The following is a 20,319-nucleotide window of genomic DNA, read 5'->3' as shown; positions in this document are numbered from 1 at the left end:
ATGAGGCACAAAACAGCGAGATACATGCTCGCCAAAGTTATTCACCACTACAATGGAACAACATAGAATCCAGGTTCATGAGGGTTCCCCAATCAATGGTGACCCCTTCCAGAGACTCCTATATTAGGAAGACACTGGGTTTATTGCACAAATCCCTGAACATTGCAATACCTTGTCAATGAGACCCATAATTACTCAAAAGCAGGTTACTCAAAAAACTATCTGCCCAGGAAAAACAAAAATAAGTGGATAAAGAGTATTTATTGTCCAAAATCTAACATATAGTTGGACAGTCTTTATATTTCATATAGCAGTATGTTGTGGTACCACAATTAAATAGAAGAAAGAAAACTGGATTGACTTTGGGAAATTGCCTACTTCTTCTAATGACAACAGCCTCTTCTCTGAAATAAAAGCATATCTTTGAAATATCCTTTTTCCCTCCTCCAATATAGATTTATGTCAGAACTAATTACATTTTCCTCCCATAACGCTCCTTTTGTGGGTAAGGGCACTACCACCTTCTCATTAAACAAGACTTACAATTCTGACTGTCATCCTTGACTCCTCATACTCACTCCACATTCAATCTTTTGTCACCCCTGTCAAACCCTGATTTTACCTTCACAGTATCTCTCATATATGTTGTTTTCTCTTCACCCACGTAGTGACTATACTTGCATAAGCTCTTATCTCTTCTCACTTGGACTATTGCAATGGCCTCCTGATTACACTCTATGACTTAGATCCCTTCCTCTTTAATTCCCCCTCCACACAACTGCCAAAATGATTTTCCTAAAGTACAAGTTTATGTCACCCCTTTACTCAGTAAACACCAGTGGCTCCTTATTACCCTCATAACAAAATATCAAACACTCTAGCATTTAAAATTCTTCACTAACTGACCCCTTCCTGCAATTTCAGTCTTACAATTAATTCTCCTCCACAAACATTAGAATCTAGCAATACTGGTTTACTTTTTGGGCATCACATAAGATATTTTATTTCCCAACTCTGAATTTACAAACTGTCACCAATGACTCGAATGTCCTCCTTCCTCATCCTTAACTCCTACCATCCCTGACTTCCTCCAAAATTCAGATCCAATTTCATCTACTGCGTGAGGCTTTCTCCCCAACCCTCTCCTTCATCTAATACCTTCCCTCTGAGATTATCTTCCATTTATATTTTATGTCCTGGTGTATACATAGTCCTCTGCATTTAGTCTCCTCCATTAGAATGTGTACTATGTAAGTGCAAAGACTATGTTTTGGACTATTATTTGTTTTCTCTACAAAATACCTGTTACCTAGCAAATGCTTAAAAAAATGCTTGCTGGCTGACTGACTAGGTAAGAGAGAAATGGAAAAAAAATACTGGAAAATACATGACTAGTACTTTGTGAGCCACAAGTTGGATGAAATGATCTCTAAGGTACCTTCTAACAGAGATCTCAGGCACCTTTGATTCCCAGGTCCAATGTTCTCTGACACACTCTTTAAAGCCTGTTCCCGTGATTCATGAAATAGAATTGTGTTCCTGTAATTCATAAAAGGGAGTCCTCAGAGGCTTTAAGACATTCCAAACAGGTAATCATAAAGGACAAATGAGTTAAATGATTTCACCAAAAAAATATAAGAATGAAAAAGAACACAGGCTGACCCTGTGGTTAGATGGAGGAATAATTCTTTATGCTCCATTAGTAATCATCATGATGTCAAGGAAAAATAAAGAAGGTTTCCAGCATACTGTATGACCATTTTTTGGCAAATTTATAGCAAGTTACATGCAAGAGTCACACAGTATGGACTCTGTCCATAGTCATCATCAGTATCACTGGAGGGAATATTCATTGATAAGATCACCAAACTAACTGGGTATCTGAGTATTTTTCTGAGCATTTAGCATGCAGTAGACACTCAATAAATACTTATTGAATTGAACAAAATGTGAGAGTTCACTGGTCCTGTGACAAATCTCTCCCATCCAAGGGAAGCTATCAGTTGGTCTCAATATTATGTGCCAATTATCAAGTGAATGAAGTCCCATAAAATATTTAAAGAATCTTACAGATAATATATGTACAACCATACATTTGGCTTAAATGTAAGCTAAATACATCCTTTATTTGATACCTCATTCTTGCATGTAGGAAGCATTCTTGACCTCCTGAAGGCTTTACCAAAAGATCACATACTATGGCTGATACTTCAGGTTTCAACCATAGGTTCCATTGCCAGAAATGTTGAATCATATCTTAATTAATTTGGGGGACAGGGCAGAAGTAGCTGATGAAATACGGGAATTACACAAAGCTTGTCATCTGGGTTAGCAAAGAGCCTACATTTGCTAATGAGATCATTGTGAAATCAAAGAATGAAAATGAAAAATTACTCCTCTCACTAAGGATTCCCTTTCATGAATTATAGGGGCGTGTAAATGGCTTTGAAGGGTATAACAGATGACATTGTGCCTGGGAGTCAAAGGTTCCAGGATCTTATATTTGGAAGGGACATTAGAGACCATTTCATCCACCTTGTTACTGAACAAGTGCTTGAATACTTCCAGTAATGCATAACTTTACTAGATGAACTAGATGATTTCTGTGGACTTTTCAACGGCTACAATTCTATCTAGTTCAAATCTTATTTTTCCCCAATTGATATGTTTCTCACTGCTTTATTCCTAATTAGAAAGGTAGGACAGCTATAATAAATTCAGTCCAAAATTGTTCAAGGCAGAGCAAGCTTAAGTTCAGAAAAGGGCAAATTGAAATACTTTCGGAGGCTACTCCTGAGAGAAAGTGAAGATAAACAGCTAAGCAGAAACTGAACATGGGGGCAGATGGTGAGAGAGGATTTTGATTAGTTGTTCAGATTGGCATTAAGGAAGGAACTAAGAGGCTTAGGGAAAATGATGAAAGTTTATTTTTTCCTATCTTTTGACTGATGTTTGTCTGAAGCTTAAATACTTTGGGGAACTCATAACCATTCAGAAAAGTCTTATGGGCACAGAGGGAGGAAAAAAAGCCCAGTGTCAGTGGCTTTGAAAGGGTTTTTCTCATTCCAAAATTACTTAACAAATCTTATAAAAGAGAAGAGAGTTTCACAGATACTGGGGATCTGAAAGATATAAAATAGGTACAAAGAAGCTTGATAATTGTTCTAACAGCTAATTCAATAGTATTCAAGCTGCAGTATAATTTTCATTGCTTTGATCACTGAAAATAAATATGGCAGTTTTGTCTTCTGTAAATGCAGGGAAATTCACATTTCACTACACCATTAAATTTCCTATGAAATGGTATTGGATAATTATTTTCAAGAAGCTCCTAGTGTAATTGTGAACTGAAAGGTGGGCAAGACTCAGGAGATCCAAACCCAGCCTCCTTCAAAAAGCAAACAAACAAAAAACCAAGAAACAAAACCAAATAAACAAATAAACAACCACCACAACAAAAACTAATCTTGTTGCCTAGAAAAGACAAAAAGATCATTAATAGCATTTTTTATCCTATGAGCACAAGGCAAAAAGCAAAACCTCCTCATGCAGGATGTAATGAGGTTCTCCCACAATATGTGAGATGGGGGGAATGATAGTCAGACAAGAGAAAGCTGAAATTTAAGAATGACCAAACCAACGCTCTAGAGAAATAAGTTTTCTGGCAGGACTCAAAGCAGGTGAACGATAGACATAATTTAGGGATACGCACAGCTTCTGGTGGAAAAGCATAGGCCATGACCATGGTCAGTTTCATACAAAATCTTCGTGGAAAGTAGCCTGACCGATAACTTAAATATACTTAAAAGAAACAAAGCATTTCCTTCTTATTTCAGAGATAAGATTTAAAATACAAATACTACTGGAAAGGTAACATGGCCTGAAATTAACTCAAAGGACTTAGGGCCAGAAAGGATCTTAGATGTCAAACTCCTCATTTTACGGGTAAAGAAACTGAGACCCAGAAAAGTTAAATGGTTTGCTTAAGGTCACATTTGTGGCTGAAGTAGGTATTTAAAAGTGTGGACATTTGCAGAACAAGAGTTCCCAGCATCCTGCCTACTTCACTCAACCTACTGGATTTCTGGGAACTAAGCTGACTTTATTTCAGGTGTTATAATAGTGATCCACAAGGTCTTGAAAGACTGGACTCCTTGGGGTCTTTCCCACTATAGGACCATTTCCCAATCTAAAGAGCAAGGGAAGAGATTTTGGTCCAATTTCCTGAGACTTTAGAGAGGTCGCAATAGCTGGTAGCTTGATCACGCTTCCTTAAAGTGAGGCCCAGTTATAACTAAATAGGTTTGACTGGGTAGCAGCTAAGGCCAGGAAACTCTTCTACTTCATAGATACAATTGTCTAGGGAATACATGATAATGTGAACTAAGCCAGAGCTACAAACAGTACCTCTCAGATCATCCACTGCTTCAAGTTTGGCTCAGGATATCATGCTAAGGGATCAGTGACTGACAAGCAGAAGTAGGAGGGGAGGATACATGCATTGTGGGAACCATGGCTGTATATAGGTTTTGTGGTGATTAGAGTTCTCTAATACTAGGCAAGGCTAGATGTAAGCAGTGGTGTGTAAGTGGGAGATCTTAGACACTACCAAATCAATCTTCTACACTTCACTAGTTAAGGGCTTCACTAGTAAGGGCTTCCTTGCAAGAATCTTGCAAGATACCTAGAGTCTTGCTCCCCTGATAATTTCTCTCTGGTTCATAAGCAGTCTACTGTGTTTGAGTAGGCTTTTTCAACATGCAGAAAGTTGTCATTTTGACCCTGATAAATTTTGTTATATCTTCTCTGAAGGAAAAACATCAGTGATTTTTTTCCCCAAATATATGTTACATATGGACTAAAGAGCCCTGAATGAGTGAAATGAAAATCCAGAGAATGATACCAACCACTGAATAACCTTTACCAAATACCATTTAATAAACCTTTTATGTCTAGGGAATGCTAGACTACCCTGGAGCAGTAGGCAAGATTTTCATTAATTTCTCCTAAACAGCAATATTATAATCCCTTTCCCCCCACTCCCCTACTTTATTTTTCTCCTCAGTATATTGAGTTTGCCATCATTGGCCATAATCGCAGTCATTGTCATCAATGGCCTAAGATGATCTTGAGCCTAATTAGAGACACTCCAGAGAAAATTCTTCTTATAATCATCACCAGATGTAGCCAAGGATCTTTTATTCCCTTCCAGGAAGTGAACTATGGTCCCAGATACTATTAAAGATTCATTTTTTCTTCTTCCTCAAACCCTTATCACTCTTATTCCTTGGCTCTGAATGACGCCATCTGAAACAAACATTCAATTCACTTTGTTCAACTTATTTATGTATTACAGCACATGAAACCATAAAAATATTAGCAGATGACTACTTTAGAGATTTTTAATCTACCTTTCCACTGTATGTGGAAATCCCTTCTATAATATCCTTATGATCATCCAAGCTCTGCTCAAATATTTCTAGTAATGAGGTGCTCACTATTTCTCAATATATTGAGAAACGTTGATAAGAACTTCCACTGTTAGCTTGTAGTTTCTAGGAAAATAATGTCCTTAAGTTGAATCAAATATCCGTCCTTATAACCTCTACCTAATGATCCTGGATATGGGGAATAACCACATTGCAACGAATCCCATATCCCATTACCAGTTGGTACCCTTTCAAACATTGGAAGACAGTTATCATTTATTCCTTGTCTCTCTTTATTTATCCAATGAACAAATAGATACTTATTAGATTTATAGTGTATCATTACACTGATTTAGGGCCTAGGAGTGACTAAAGCTTAGATAGGGCATAGTCCCTTCACTTTTATAACTTATGATCAAGTAGAGAAATAGAAAACATGCATAGCAGCTTAGTGGCATGGCAGATAGCGTGCTACGCTTGGAGTTAGGAAAATCTGAGTTCAAATCTGGTCTCAGGCATTTACTAGCTGTGTGACTCTCCCTCATCCTGGGCAAATAATTTAACCTTTCACCCTCAATTTTTACTTCTGTAAAATGAGGGAAAAGACTAGAGCATCATCCAGGTTTGTACACTCATAGTATACATAGGAAGAAGTAATATTAGCTAAGATTGAAAAGATAAATAAAAATGCCCAGGAAAATGACTTTGAACTGTATTAGGAAGCCAGTGAACAAGTATGAGCAAAATGACAGCATAAGATCAATGAATAAGAAAGATTATTTTTATAGTTGAATGAAAGTTGGATTAGAAAGGAGAGGGTATAAATGACAGTACCTGTTAAAAAGTTATTTAAACAGTTAGGATAGTTGGTAATTAGGATCTTAAGATGGATATAACACTGAAAATAAGAATTGAAACTCTTTCAACTTCCCAGTTCTTTCAACCATTTTTCTCTCACGTTTTTTGCATTTTTATTTTAAAATTATTTTTCTCAATCAAGAAAAATCTGACTTTTTCACTCATATTACCTTCCCCTTTATTGAGAAAGAAAGAAAAAGAAGATTCTTCCTACAAATATTGCCAATGTCAAAAAAGAATACAACTTCATTTTGAACTCTAAGTCCTTTGTTTTCTGTCAGAAAGTCAGTAGAAAATTTCATTAGTGTCCTGGAAAAATGGGAGATTCTTTCATTTCTCATAGTTCCTAAATATTTTAAATAAATTTTACTTTACAGTATTTTGTTGTAGAAATTGTTCTGGTTCTGCTCACTTCACCTTGCATTAATTCATGCAATCTTTCTAAGGTTTTTCTGAAACCATCATCTTCATCATTTCCTGTGGGACAATTACAATATTCCATCACCTTTGTATCACATAACTTCTTCCAAATGCTCTCCCTCCCTCCCACCTGTCTACCATCCACTGAAAAGGCAAGGAAAATGATATCAGTTATACATGTGAAATAATGCAAAATATATCTCTAGAAAAAAAATCCAAAGAAAGAAAATTATACTTCAATTTGTACTCAGAATTTATCAGTTCTCTTTCTGGAGGTGGATGGCATGTTTTTTTTTTTTCTTTATGAATGAATGAATGAATGAATGAATAAAAGAATAAAACAATTCTTTGGAATTGTCTTGGATCATTGTGTTGATCAGAGTAGCCAAATCTTTCACAATTAATCATCATTATAATATTGTTCTTATTGTGCATAGTGATATCCAGGTTCTTCGCAATTCACTTTGAATCAGTTCATAGAGGCATTGCCATTTTTTAATTCACCACGTTTGTCATTTCTTATAGCACAATAATACTCCATCACAATCCTGTGTCACAACTTGTTTAGCCATTCCCCAGTTGTTGACTAACCTCCAATTTTCAATTCTTTTCCAACGCAAAATGTCTTTTTGTGCATTCATATGTGTGTGTGTGTGTGTGTGTATATATGTATTTCTTTGATTTCTTTGAGGTTCAGATATAGGAATGGTTTAATAATGGATTTCTTTTTTAAGAAAGAGAAAGAAGAAAAAAAGAAAAATTCATCAAAATCAGCCAAATCATGAAAAAAATAATTAGGCTCTATTTGTAATGTTTCACCCACATGGACCCCTTCCCTCATTTGTATCAAAAGTTTTGGGAGATATCATCTCATGTTTCTTTTTGTAGACAATATTTTTCCTTGTACCTTCACAAAATCCATTTTTGATTGTTTTGTGATGGTTATTTCTTTTTTCATTGTTTCAGTTATGGTATAGGTTGGTTATTTCTTTTTTACATTGTTTCAGTTATGGTATACGTATGCTATTTTCTTGCCTGCACTTGAAATCAGTTCATGTAAGTCTTTCTATGTTACTCCGTCACTCCACGATTTCTTAAAGGTTTATAATGGTGGATCAATGATTAAAATTGCAAGGTCTTTCAGTGCCTTGACTTGTCCTTGATTTAACTTTAAATCTTAAAGTCTTCTAAGGAAGTTGGTGTTATCTTACTATCAGATCATTTATCTTGGTCTTTGATTTCCTTATAACAATACTTTTTCTACCTTCCATGGTTGGAATATTATTGTCTTGTTACAAAAATGGAAGGAAAATCAGAGACGATAATTTGTGCTTCAGGTCTGTTATCTGTTAACATTTGGACATTAATTAAATTTTCTTTTTGTTGTCCTTCATTTTTTGTGCAAGGTTAGTTTATTTGAGGCTTTAGTGTTCTTGACATTGTTCTGACAGGCTTGTGTCACTCGTATTTATTGTTGGTTATAGTCTATTGCTTTCATATTTTATAAACATGTTCTTTAAATATGTGCTTATTACAGAGTTCCCTACAAAGGTAGAACAGGTGCTGCTCCATTTTAGAAGCAACTAAGCACAGTGGCTAGAGGAATATTTGATATAGAGTCAGGAAGACTTGAGTTTAAATCTCACTTCAGATATATAGTTGTCAATTAAGCCTAGGCAAGCCAAAAAAACTTCATCTGTTTCAGGTCTCTTGTGTGTAAAATGGGGATAATAATAGTACCTGCTACTCATGGTTGTTGTGAGGATAAAATAAGATAATATTTGTAAAACATGTTGCAGAACTTAAAGCACTATATAATTGCTAGCTGTTATTATTTTCTTCTTCAAAGAGATTAGTAGTGATTCATAGTCAGAATTTATTTATTGAAACTTCAGTCATTATAAAGTATGATTGATTTTTAAAATATTCTTTGTGTATTAGATATTATCTTCTCCCTGTATTTTAAAAATCTTGGGTATATTTTATATATACTCATCTCCTGCCTTCACAATTCTCAGTTAGCTTGATATAATTACTTTCTTCTGAAGTTTCTGCCATCTCCACTTCTCTAACAATTTCTTCCTTCTTGTTGTTTAAATAAAAAATTGACTTAAGTTACAAATAAATCTCCCTTTGATTCCTCTGTGTTTTGTGAGGTGTTATCAAGGAAAATCAAGACTTTATTAGACATTTCATTGTACTAAACAAGACCTTCTAGTGGATTTTTAAGCAATTGCAGTCCTCTGTAATTATATCTTATCTGTGCCAATTTTATTATATGTATTAAAGAAGTATATGTATATCCTCCATCTGACTATGTGATTTATATGGACCATTCTCCTGCAATATAATTTTTGCTTATTTTAAAAATTTCTCGTTTCAAATATTCTACACCATACTTCTAGTAAGATGTTTAGATTTCTATGCAGATGTGTATTTTCTTGATGTAAAGTGTTTCTCTTAGTTATATTCTTTTTCCACTATGACATTCTAATCATGACTATTTCACCACTTTCTGGTGATGACTATGAGCTTATATCTGGCTCTGTATGTCAGAATTTCCCCTTTCCCCCTTTATGTCCATTTCCATTTTTCATATTAATGATATAATCATTTGAAACCACAAACATTATTACCAACATTCTTGCTTGAAATTCCACCCTAAGAAGCACTGAATATTTCTTTTGCAAAGCTATTATTTCATTGGAGACTTGTGTCATGTTTATAAAATTCTCTCCAACACACTCATTAAAAAGTAGTAAGGATCAAGAACTTAATCAGAGCTGTAACTTGGGCTTAATCTGAATGACTATAGACTGAATCTGAATTATCAGGTTCACACACTCCTCTCTTGATGAACGGACTCACTAACATCACAAAGGTTATCAAGGAAAGTAACAACACATAAGCTAATTGGGATGAGAGGAAAACAACCCTACTTTAATTGAACCTCCCTTTCATCTTTTTTTCCCCCTGTTTATTCATACACCAAAGTAGCACAAACAAAATCAATATGTGGAAAGCTACAGGGACGCTGCAGCAGCTCTTCCTGTGTCTTTCTCTGTTGTAGTTAATCTATTCCAGTTCTGCTTTAAATTCAAATTTGAACATGCTCAAGGACAAGAGAAATAGGATCTTCTTACATATACTAGTGATGACATTTGCCTTGTCTTTCTGTATGCAAACTATAGGTAGCCTTTATATCATGGAAATGTCATCACAATTACTTGTGAAGCATATTTACCTTCTTCTTTCATTGCCAGACAGCTGTTAGACTCCCGATTTACCATGTTAAAAAAGTGCTTTTTTAGGTACCAGATTATAAAAACCTAGTTTTATACGGACATTTTCTCTTACAGATTGCAGTTTCAAAGAGATGTTCTCATCATTGAATTCTTTTTTTATAATTTTAAAATCATTGGCCAGTTTTTCTTCTATTTCCTTCTTCAACTGTTCCAGGAGAGCTGTTTGTGCATTCGAGCAGTTCATAGTCCCTTCTGAAGTTTCAGACGGAAGTACAGTCTCAGCTCTGACCTCTTTGGTGTTTGTGTTTTGGTCCTTATCCCCATAGAAAGATTCTATGGTTTTTTCGCATTTATTTTGCTTTTTTTTATTCATGATGGTGATTGTGTATTGTGGCTTCTGGTTCTTTCAGTTAAAAGCTGCAGAACTTGGTGTTAAGGTGACATGTGAAAAAGCTAAGAGCAAGTTTTTGTTTTATGTTTCCCAGATCAGCCCTGGGGTTAGCATGTTAAGTGTGGGGAAGGAGTGGTCTGGTCATGGGAGATCTCCTCAGCTGAACTGAGGCAAAGGCAAGCTCAGGGGATGGTGATCCCCGCTGCCCTATTGTCTTCCCGTTTCCCCTGGAGTACTGAGGCATGCCTAGATGCTAATCTGAGTTCCCACCCCTCCTGGGGCTCCTCTCCTGGCACTGAGGCTTGCCTGGGTCCTAGTGCAAGTTTTCTCTGCCCTGGGTCCTCTGTCCTTCTGGTTTTCCTCTGCCACAGTAGAAGGAATCCCCCTTAGCTATTTTCTAAGCCTCAGGTGTTATGAGACTATTTGCCTCCTCTGCTGTTCCCACTGATCCAGGATTTTTCTGGGGAAATATTTTATGGTTCTTTCATGTTCATCAGTGGGGGAGGAGAGAGCATTTACTGATCACTCTGCCATCCTGGCTCCTGGAAGTTCAAGTAGGTGACTTACTGATGTTTAATATGCAGGCTGAAAGTCTCAGGAGCTGCTGCACTGATATCTGGCACTCAGCAGCCGCCACTCCTTCAGCTCTGCTGGTCTCCCACCCTCAGGTGCCACTCCACTGGTTCCTCCTGCTGCTCTCAGGTTTCCCAGGGCCCTTCCACTCTGCTGCTTTGGCCACACTGCGTTGTGCACTGCAGGCTCACCCCCATAGAACAGATCCTCCCCGTGGACCTTCCAATCTGTCCTGGGCTCCAAGTCTGCCACAGTCTGTGTCCCACTGGATTCTGCACTTCCAAAATTTGGTCAGATTCTCCTTTCAGAGGTATCCAAAGGAGTCTGTCCAAGAGCTTAGGTGAGTCTTTGCTCTCACTCTGCTATCTTAGCCCAGATTGCAGTTTCAATCCCTGTTAGTCAAAACAGCAAGTGTTATGGCAGAAACGTTCTTTCTGGTGTGTGAAAGATACATTCTATTCCTTTCCAGATGCCCCTTCAAACTGTTTTTTTAAGTCATGATGCAGAAAAAACAGTCTTATTCTTCAATGCCATCTATAAAATGAGCTATCAACTTCCATGTTATTTCTTATTCAAAGTCATGGCTTTCAGTTGAATAAGAGATAAAGTCATTGCTTCTCTCCTAAACCCTAGAAGTTTTGCTTTCTACCTGGGACTTCAAAATCACTACAGATGAGATAAGACATAGCTTGATAACTGAGGTAATATTAATTATTGCAATGGACAAAAATCAATACTGTGTTAATGAATCAATAGTGAAGTATAATAGCTGTCACATAATTGTAGCAGTTTATGATGTTAATAAAAAAATCATGTAACTGCAAGCAAAGACACATGAATAATCTGACTTGATCCTTTGGAAGTAAACAGGAAGTAAACGACTCTGCAAAAGTGTTCATTTTTGTTAGCGTGAAAATTTTCTGTGAAAATTAACAAGTTACCAAGCATCAAAGAGATAAAGACTTTGAGATGGGGAAGAGTGATTATCTAAGACTAAAAAGAAAAGTTCATCAAATTAACTGAAGAGAAGGGAAAACTACAAATGAAATGGGGACATTTGACCCAATATTAGCAGTATACCAATTAGAGGAAAGAGCATAATATAAGGAACTGGCTTATATACAAAAGATTTGAGCAAAATTTATTAGAATGATTTTTATTTTTTTTTTAAAAGGTGACAGAAAATAGACTTCTCTGAGAATTCACACAACAGAAGTTGCTTTTATCATCCAAGCTTCTGGTTTATCTTTCTTCAGTGAACTCTTGCTACCATATGCTAATGATCTTTGGATTGTGTTGGTCAAAAGAATGTCAGTTGTGGTTGAGAGCCACAGAGTGGCAGAGTACAAATAGCAACCCAATTGAACTCCCCCCACATTCTTCTCCAAACAACTTTAAAATGACTCCTCAAATCAAATTTTGTAGCAGTAGAATCAAAAAAAAATTTAGAGTGAGACATTTTTTTCAACTTAAGACAACTTAGGGAGTCAGCAGGAGAAGTCTCTGACACTGAGATGGTTCCCAATCCAGAATGTATGTGCAGCAGTAGCAACAGCTTTGGGTCTTGTAGGTGTCTGAAATAGAGGCATCAGCAGAAACTCCAGAAACAGCCCAGAGATGGTAAAACAGTTGGACAGAGAGAGATTTCAGGAAATTGTTTGCTAGCACCATGTGCAGCTGACACTAATTGATAACTCTCCATAAGATATTCTTTGTTGCAGTTCTAGGGCAGAGAGGAACATTTACAGTCAGTCACAAGGGGGTCTTGGTCATAGTTTCAAGGCAAAAGGTATACTAGTGCTTGTGGCAAGAAAGTAGGGGTCCTCGTTACAGTTCTAAGCCAAGGGGAAAATTAGTAGGGCAGCAAGGGCACAGGGGCCCTTCCTAGGTAAAGACCAGAGTATAGACAGTAACTTCACCTCTCTCTGTATCACACCACCTTGGAAGGTCCAAAAACTTGTAGACCCCTAGAACCAGTTCTGAAAACAGCAGTACATAAAATCTAAGTCTTGGGACAGTGCCTTCCCAGCCCCAGGTGAGCAAAATGCATTTCTAACGTGAAGTTCAAAGTCAAGAAATAGACTGAGAAATTTAACAAGCTGCAACAACAACAAGAACTTCTCCATAAAAAGCTACTATGGTAGCAGGGAACACCAAGACATAAACTCAGAAAAAAAAACAATGTGAAAACAACTATAAGCAAAGGTTCAAAGAAAATTATAATAAGAATTCCTTGAAGAACTAAAGAAAGAGATGAGTGGTAAAATGAAAAAGACATGAGAGTGAGGCAATAAAATTATGACAAGAGAATTAACAGCTTGGTAAAAGAAAAAAAATCCTTAAAAAAAAACCTTAAAAAAATAACTTTTCCAATGCTAAACAAAGCAGAAAAATCACAGAACTAAAGAACTCCTTAAGCAACAGAATAGAAGACAGGTACAAAAATCCATTGAAGAAAAGAATTCATTAAAAATCAGAATTGGACAAGTGGAAACTAATGACTACATAAGACATCAAGAAACAATAAAACAAAGGCAAAAGAATGAAAAAAAAGAAGAATATGTGAAATATCCCATTGGAAAACAGATCAAAGAGATAATTTAAGAATTACAGGACTACCTGAAAGCCATTATTATAAAGAGAGCTTAGAAATTATATTTCAAGTACAGTAAATTGCCCTTATGTCTTAGATTCAGAGGGTAAAATAGAAATGGAAAAACTCACTGATCACCTCCTGAAAGAGATCCCAAAATGAAAAGTCTCAGAAAAATTATAGCATAGTTACAGAGATCCCAGGTCAAGGAGAAAATATTGCAAGCAGCTAGAAAGAAACAATTAAAATATTGTAGAGCCACAGTTAAGATCACACAAGATTTAGCATCTTCCATGTAAAGGCATGAAGATTTTGAGATATGATATTCTGAAAGGAAAAAGATCTGTGATTACAACAAAATTCGCCTCCTCATGAAACTGAGCACAATCCTGGAGAAAATGAATATTTAATGAAATTGAGGACTTTCAAGTAATCCTGATGAAAAGACCAGAGCTGAATAGAAAATTAGATATTCAGGGACAAGACTCAAGGGAAACATAAAAAGGTAAATATAAGAATAATCATAAGAGGTTCAGAATTAAATTGTTTTATGTTCTTATGTGAGAAGAAGATACATATCATGCTTAAGAACTTTATCATTATTAGGGCAGCTATAAGGAGTCCACATTGACAAAGGGCAGAAAATGAGTCAGTTATGCTGAGATGATCTCGGAAAAAAAATGGAGTAAGAAAGAGGGATTCACTGGAAAAATGGGGAAAGATTGAGGTAAAATGGGGAAATTATTCTCGCCTAGAAGAAGTGTACAAGGAAGATCTTGAATAGTGGAGAAAAAGAGAGAGGGTAAAATATATACACACATTTGGTTTAGTATAAAAATATTACTAACCTAGTAGGGAAACAAGAGGGAAAGGGGATAAGAGATGTGGTAGGTAGGAATGATAAAAGGGAGCTATGTAGGAGGCAATGGTCAGAAACAAAACAGACATTTTAAGATGGACAGGATAAAAAGGGAGAAGGAAGGATAAAAAAGAAAAATAGAATGGAGAGAAATATATAGGAATCATAACTGTGAATGGAATTATCCACAAAATGGAAGTGGATAGCAGAACAGATTAGAAAGCAAAATCCAACAATATGTTGCTTACAGGAGACATATTTGAAACAGAAAGAACATATACAGAGTTAAAATAAAGGTTGAAGTAGAATCTGTTATGCTTCAGCTGAAGTAAAAAAGGCAGGCATAGTAGTCATGATCTCAGACAAAGCAAAAGTAGAAACATATAATTAAGAGAGATAATCAAGGAAACTACACTTTGCTAAATATTACTGTAGACAAGGAAGTAACAAAATGTAGCAAGTTTCTCTGATAACAACATCATTTGTTAAATACATAGAGAACTAGGTAAAATTTATAGAAAAAATAAAAGCTATTCCCCAATTGATAAATGGTCAATGGATCTAAAGAAGCTATTAGAAGAAGAAATCAAAGCTATCTAAAGTCAAATTTAAAAAGTTCTCTAACTCAATATTGATCAGAGTAACACAAATTAAAACATCTTACACACATCAGAAATGACAAATATTGGAGGTGATGAGGGAAAATAAGCACACTAATGCAGCATTCGTATAGTTGTGAACTGGTTCAACAATTCTGGAAATCAATTTAGGCTATGCCTAATGAAGTATAATACTGGACATACCTTTTGACTCTGCAGTACTGCTACTAGGTCTGTACTCCAAAAGGGATAAAATAAAAAGAACAAGGACCCATTGGTACAAAAATATTTATAGAGGCTTTTTCTATTTTGGTAAAAAATTGGAAATTTAGAGGATGCTCATCAATTGGGGAATGACTGAACAAGTTGTAACATGATTGCAAAGGAAGTAGAATTGTATTATAAGAAATGATGAGATTTGTTTCAGAAAAATAAACAAAAAACCAAAAATTGACAATACCTCTGTGATCTGATGCAAAGTGGAATGAGAAAATCATTATGCAAAATATCAACAATATTATATTGACAATCAATTATGAAATGTGTGACTACTCTGTTCAATAAAATGATCAAGGACAATTCCAAAGAACTCATAATGAAAAAATTCTATCCATCTCTAGAGAGAGAACTGATGAATTGTTACTGCAAATTAAAATATACTTTTCTTCCTTTTTGTGACATGGCTAATACAGAAATGTGTTTTTCATGATTTCACATGTACAATTGATATCATTTTCTTGCCTTCTTGGTATTGGGAGAGGGGTGGAATAAAGGGAGAGGATTTATAACTCAATTTTAAAAAGAAAAGAATGTTAAAATAAATAGTACATTTTTAAAAGAAAAAAAGCAAGAATGGTAGTTGTTTTGCAAGGATCTAAATGCACTTGTCATTTGGTATCAGAATCTCTGAGTTGGAAGAACTTCAGAGACCATCAACTCCAACAACTTTGTATTCAACAATCTTTATTCTTTGAATCTTAGCATGTGGACATGCAGCTTTGTTTGATGACCTCAAGTGAGGTTGAAGAATGCATCATCTCCTGAAACATACCATACCACTTTCAGATATGTCTCATTGTTAAGAATTCATTCCTTATATCCAGTCAATATTTACTGCTGCTTTTCCCCACTACTCCTGATTGTGCTTTCGGTGGCCATCTGTGACATGCCTATTTGCTTTATCGTTATAACTTTCTGATTATTCACACCTGATCTTCAAATAATATGAAATTGAAACCGTTTTGTTTGTGTTCCTCTGGATAATTTCCTACTTATCGATAATATTCATAAAATGTACATAGAACCAAATACAATACTGAGGTGTGGTTTTATGAGGGCAAAGTGCAGTGGAGTTATTACTCCTCAGGCCTAGACCTTCTCTTACTGCCACCTAAGATTACATTCACAACAATCTCTGGAAGTTGGTGTTATTATTATCCTCATTTTATAGGTTACGTGAGTTGTCCAGTATCACATAACTACTTAGTGGCTGAACTAAGGTTTGAACACAGGTCTTCCTGCTTCCAAGTCCAGCACTAACCATTATGCAATCTAACTACCTGTATAGGCCAGACCTGTGATTTCATCAATAGAGACTCCTGATGAGGAAAACTTGCTCTGTACTCTAGCTACTCTATGCCTTAAAGTCTTAGGGAATGGTTTAGGGTCACTAAGAGATTAAGTCATTGACCTGGTCCCAAGGTCAATAAATATTGAATGCAAGATTGGAACTCAAGTCATTATCATGCTGAGACCAGCTCCCTATTCACTGTCAGACTATTTCTCCCTCTACAAGCAATTGTAGCTTAATAACTATCTGTTGAATAAATAAATAAGAAACAAAAGAATCAACATCTGTTTACTGGACAGAATATATGGATCACACGCAAGCATGTATAAATGTTTGTTTGGTATAATCTCTTAGATTCAAAGTAGTTAATATTTCTTGGAAATTGTAATCACATGTTGATTGGTGGTTTATTCTAATCCTTTTCTATTCCAGTTTGGGGGCATTGCTAATTTGACAGAGATATAGTCTGTGTTCCTTTGATGGTATCATTCATTCCCACATTGGGTGAAAATCAGTCAGAGGGTTTGATCAATCTCAGCAGGCTCTCCATCAGGTCCCAGACAAACACCCTAGAAAGACAGGATACCTACTGATTAACTATATTAGGTATGTAAATTCAGTCTCAGCTGCACCCTTAATCAGAGAGCCATCAACCACCAGGAGTCCCTATTTCCTGCTTTTGTTACTGAGATTCCATCATCTTCCTAATGTCTGTGAATGTTCCTCATTGTGCTCTGGGGTGTAAAATGTGGCTTCCCTTTCTGAATACTCATTCATCTTCTGTAAGAAGATTCTTATATCCCTTGTATGGTTTCAGTAACTTTGAGATTTTTCTACTCTATTGTGTTCTTATACTTTCAAACTTCTTGACACTGGCTTTATTACCTAGATTTGAATGCTAAATTCTGCCACTAAACTAGTTATATGAGGTTGCAGATAATACTTTATCTCTCATGACTGTCATTGAGTTTCTCATCTGCAAAATAAAGAAGCTATAGTAGGAAATCTCTAGGTTTTCTCCAGTGTTATGTATCAATTGATATTTTTATTCCTGGTTTTCTTCAAGAAATAATAAATTCAGCAAAGCATTTCAGAAGTACCTACTATGTTTAAATCACTGTGCTAGATGCTTGGAATAAAAAGGTGAGTGAGATAATCCCTCTCACAATAGGAACTCAAAAATCTAAAAGGTAGAGATATAAATTATTAAAATATAAGTTAGAATGTTATAATAAGAAGCAAAACAAAGCGTTATGAGCCGTTAAATGCAGGCGAATTAACTTCCAGAAGGAGAGATCAAATAAGGATTTGTAGAGGAGGTGTAATTTATTCAGAGCCTTGAAGGAAGGAAGGATTTCATTGTGGCAGAAAGAAATAGCATCCAACATGAGAGAATGGATATGGAATATACAAAAGGATGGCAGCTGGATAGGGCAGCAGAGATTTAATAAACTGTTTGGTTCTCTGTTTGGATGCAGTAGAGAATGTTTGTAGGGATGTACTGATCACTAAAGCCAGAAAGTTTGGTTGGAACTGGATATGGAGAATTTGAAATCCAGGCTAAAGAGTTGTATTGCATATCTTAGGCAGAGGAATATATTGAAAAATATTGAGCAAGGTGGTCATAGAATTGGAGCTGTAAAGCAGCCTGATAGCATTGTGTAGTAATGACTTGATGGGGAAGAGAAGCAAGACAAGGAACTCAATTTGAAGTCGAAGAAGTACTGAAAAGTCAAATGAGGATAGTGCTAGTAGAAATGGATTGAGGTAAGTGAAATCACTGAGTAGAACTGTAAGAAACTGGGAACTGATTGGATCTTCATATGTCAGTCAATTAATATTTATTAAATATCTACAATGTGTTAGGCATTGTGCATGAAGGAGAGAAATGAGTCAAAGATGATTTTATGGATTCTATTTTGGGAGAATAGTGATACTCTTCATGGAAATAAGGAAATACAAAAAAACTGGAAAATTTTGGAAATAGATAATAAGTTCAGCTTTAGATCTATTGAGTTTGAGTTTTCCTTGAAATATTCATATAAGATGTTCACCAGATATTCATAAATTCATAACTAAGACAGACAAATTTTTGAGATAAGAGATGAAGGCTTAACAGTTATCTTCATAGAATTTATCTTTATGGAATTGATAGTAATTGTGTAAACTTGTTAAAACAAGAATATTCAGACAGGAGCAAAAATGAAGCCAAAGATGGAGTCTTGACCATATTTTCAGAGAGCAAGAAGCAAAAAGAAGAGCCAGGTAAGAAACAGAGATAAGAGAGTGTATCCCAGAATCCAAGGGAGAAGAATATTAAGAAAGACTTGGTGTGGCTGCAGTAGGCATCTTGTAGAGTGGTGGTAGTAGTGGTAGTGGTAGGAAACCTGGAAACAAATCAAAAAAAGTGAGGAGAATAAATTAAAATCCCAGTGCTGCTGCTAATTATGCATTTTTGGAGAAGTTGTTTTCTCTTTTTGGTCCTTGGGATTCTCTGAATCAAAATGACAATTGTTTGATGAGATGACCTCCAAGGTTCATTTTATCTCCCAATATCAAGTTAGAAACACTGTGTTTGGTGAAAGGATTATATTGATGTTAGTAAACCAACAGTGTTAGTAAAATTGTGGAACAAAAGTTAAGAAGTAAGGGTAAAAAGAATAAATGAATAGTAAGGAAGTGGAAGAAGTAAATATAAACTACTTAGGGCAGCAGCTCTGCCTCAGCCTCTGACCCAGAGGCTCTGACTCAGAAATCAAGGGGCAGTGAGGAGTATCCTGGGCCAGTACCATGGACTTGAATGAAGAGAAGCTGATCATCATCATCCCCAATTTCAGCCTGGACAACATTTACCTCATTGGGAGAGATCTGAGACCTTTTAATCTTGGTTTTCCTGTGGAAGAACCTCTTTGGCTGAGAATGAATCAAAACCAAAGAGAAATGTTGAGTAATTCCTCCTGAATGGATGGATTTTGAAAAATTGAGGGAGATAAAAGATCAAGAGAGAAAGAGGAAACATTTACCTTAATGTATAGTCCTTACTACATGGAACCTACCATATGGTTGTTAAATCATGCTTCAGATAACATCCCCAAGGCAGATGAGATATGGACCCTGATTCTGGATATGGGGGATATTTGAATAGCTAAACTCCAGGTATCTGCTGCCAGCTTTGTCAAACAGGAGAAAGCATATACTAAGCAGGATAACCTCACCTTGATAGAGATCATCACTAGGGGAGCATTCCTCAAATAAGCCCTAAGTCATATGTGCAAACTCCACACAAATCTCCATCCTGCAGAGGGTGTTCAGTCTTAAGATTTTTAGAAGAAAATGTTGTAGCAAGAGAGATCCTCTTAAGTTTTGTAAGACTGAGGGTAGACAGTGAAAAGGAGGCTCATTTGGTACCTTGTCCACTTTTCAGGAATGAACTTCCTGCAGGTACAAAGTTCTTAGAATGTCAGAAGCACATGTAGATGACAAAAAACCGTGTCACCCTTTCCTTTTTTTAATAAGAGAAGCAACAGTTGTGAGACCGAATATTAATCATCAGGCCTCCCTCACTTTCAGAGGATGTCTTTGGGCTCATATCTGTCTTGAGTATCCCTGTGGCAGATCAATTTCTTGTCCCTGGCAGATTCCATCCTTCACCCTACCCCCACGCCCCAGGCCCATCCTACTGAGATGAATGGCAGTATAGTATTTAGATATTGTTGGTTCAAGGTGCTTGGATTTACCTTTACCTTACCAGAGGATGCTGTTTTTCTTTTTCATGTATATTT

The 20,319-nt window shown here is 36.0% G+C and overlaps 1 pseudogene; it reads left to right on the top strand.

The window, feature by feature from the left end:
- The first annotated feature begins 19,327 nt into the window (after positions 1 to 19,327).
- LOC140507908 (DNA replication complex GINS protein PSF2 pseudogene) lies at positions 19,328 to 19,864 on the top strand (annotated as a pseudogene).
- The last annotated feature ends 455 nt before the right edge of the window (positions 19,865 to 20,319 follow it).

The sequence above is a fragment of the Notamacropus eugenii genome, chromosome 5 (assembly GCF_028372415.1).
Source record: "Notamacropus eugenii isolate mMacEug1 chromosome 5, mMacEug1.pri_v2, whole genome shotgun sequence".
Classification (NCBI taxonomy): domain Eukaryota; kingdom Metazoa; phylum Chordata; class Mammalia; order Diprotodontia; family Macropodidae; genus Notamacropus; species Notamacropus eugenii.
Note: the sequence above shows the minus strand (reverse complement) of the source record. Positions and strands in the feature narration are given on the sequence as shown.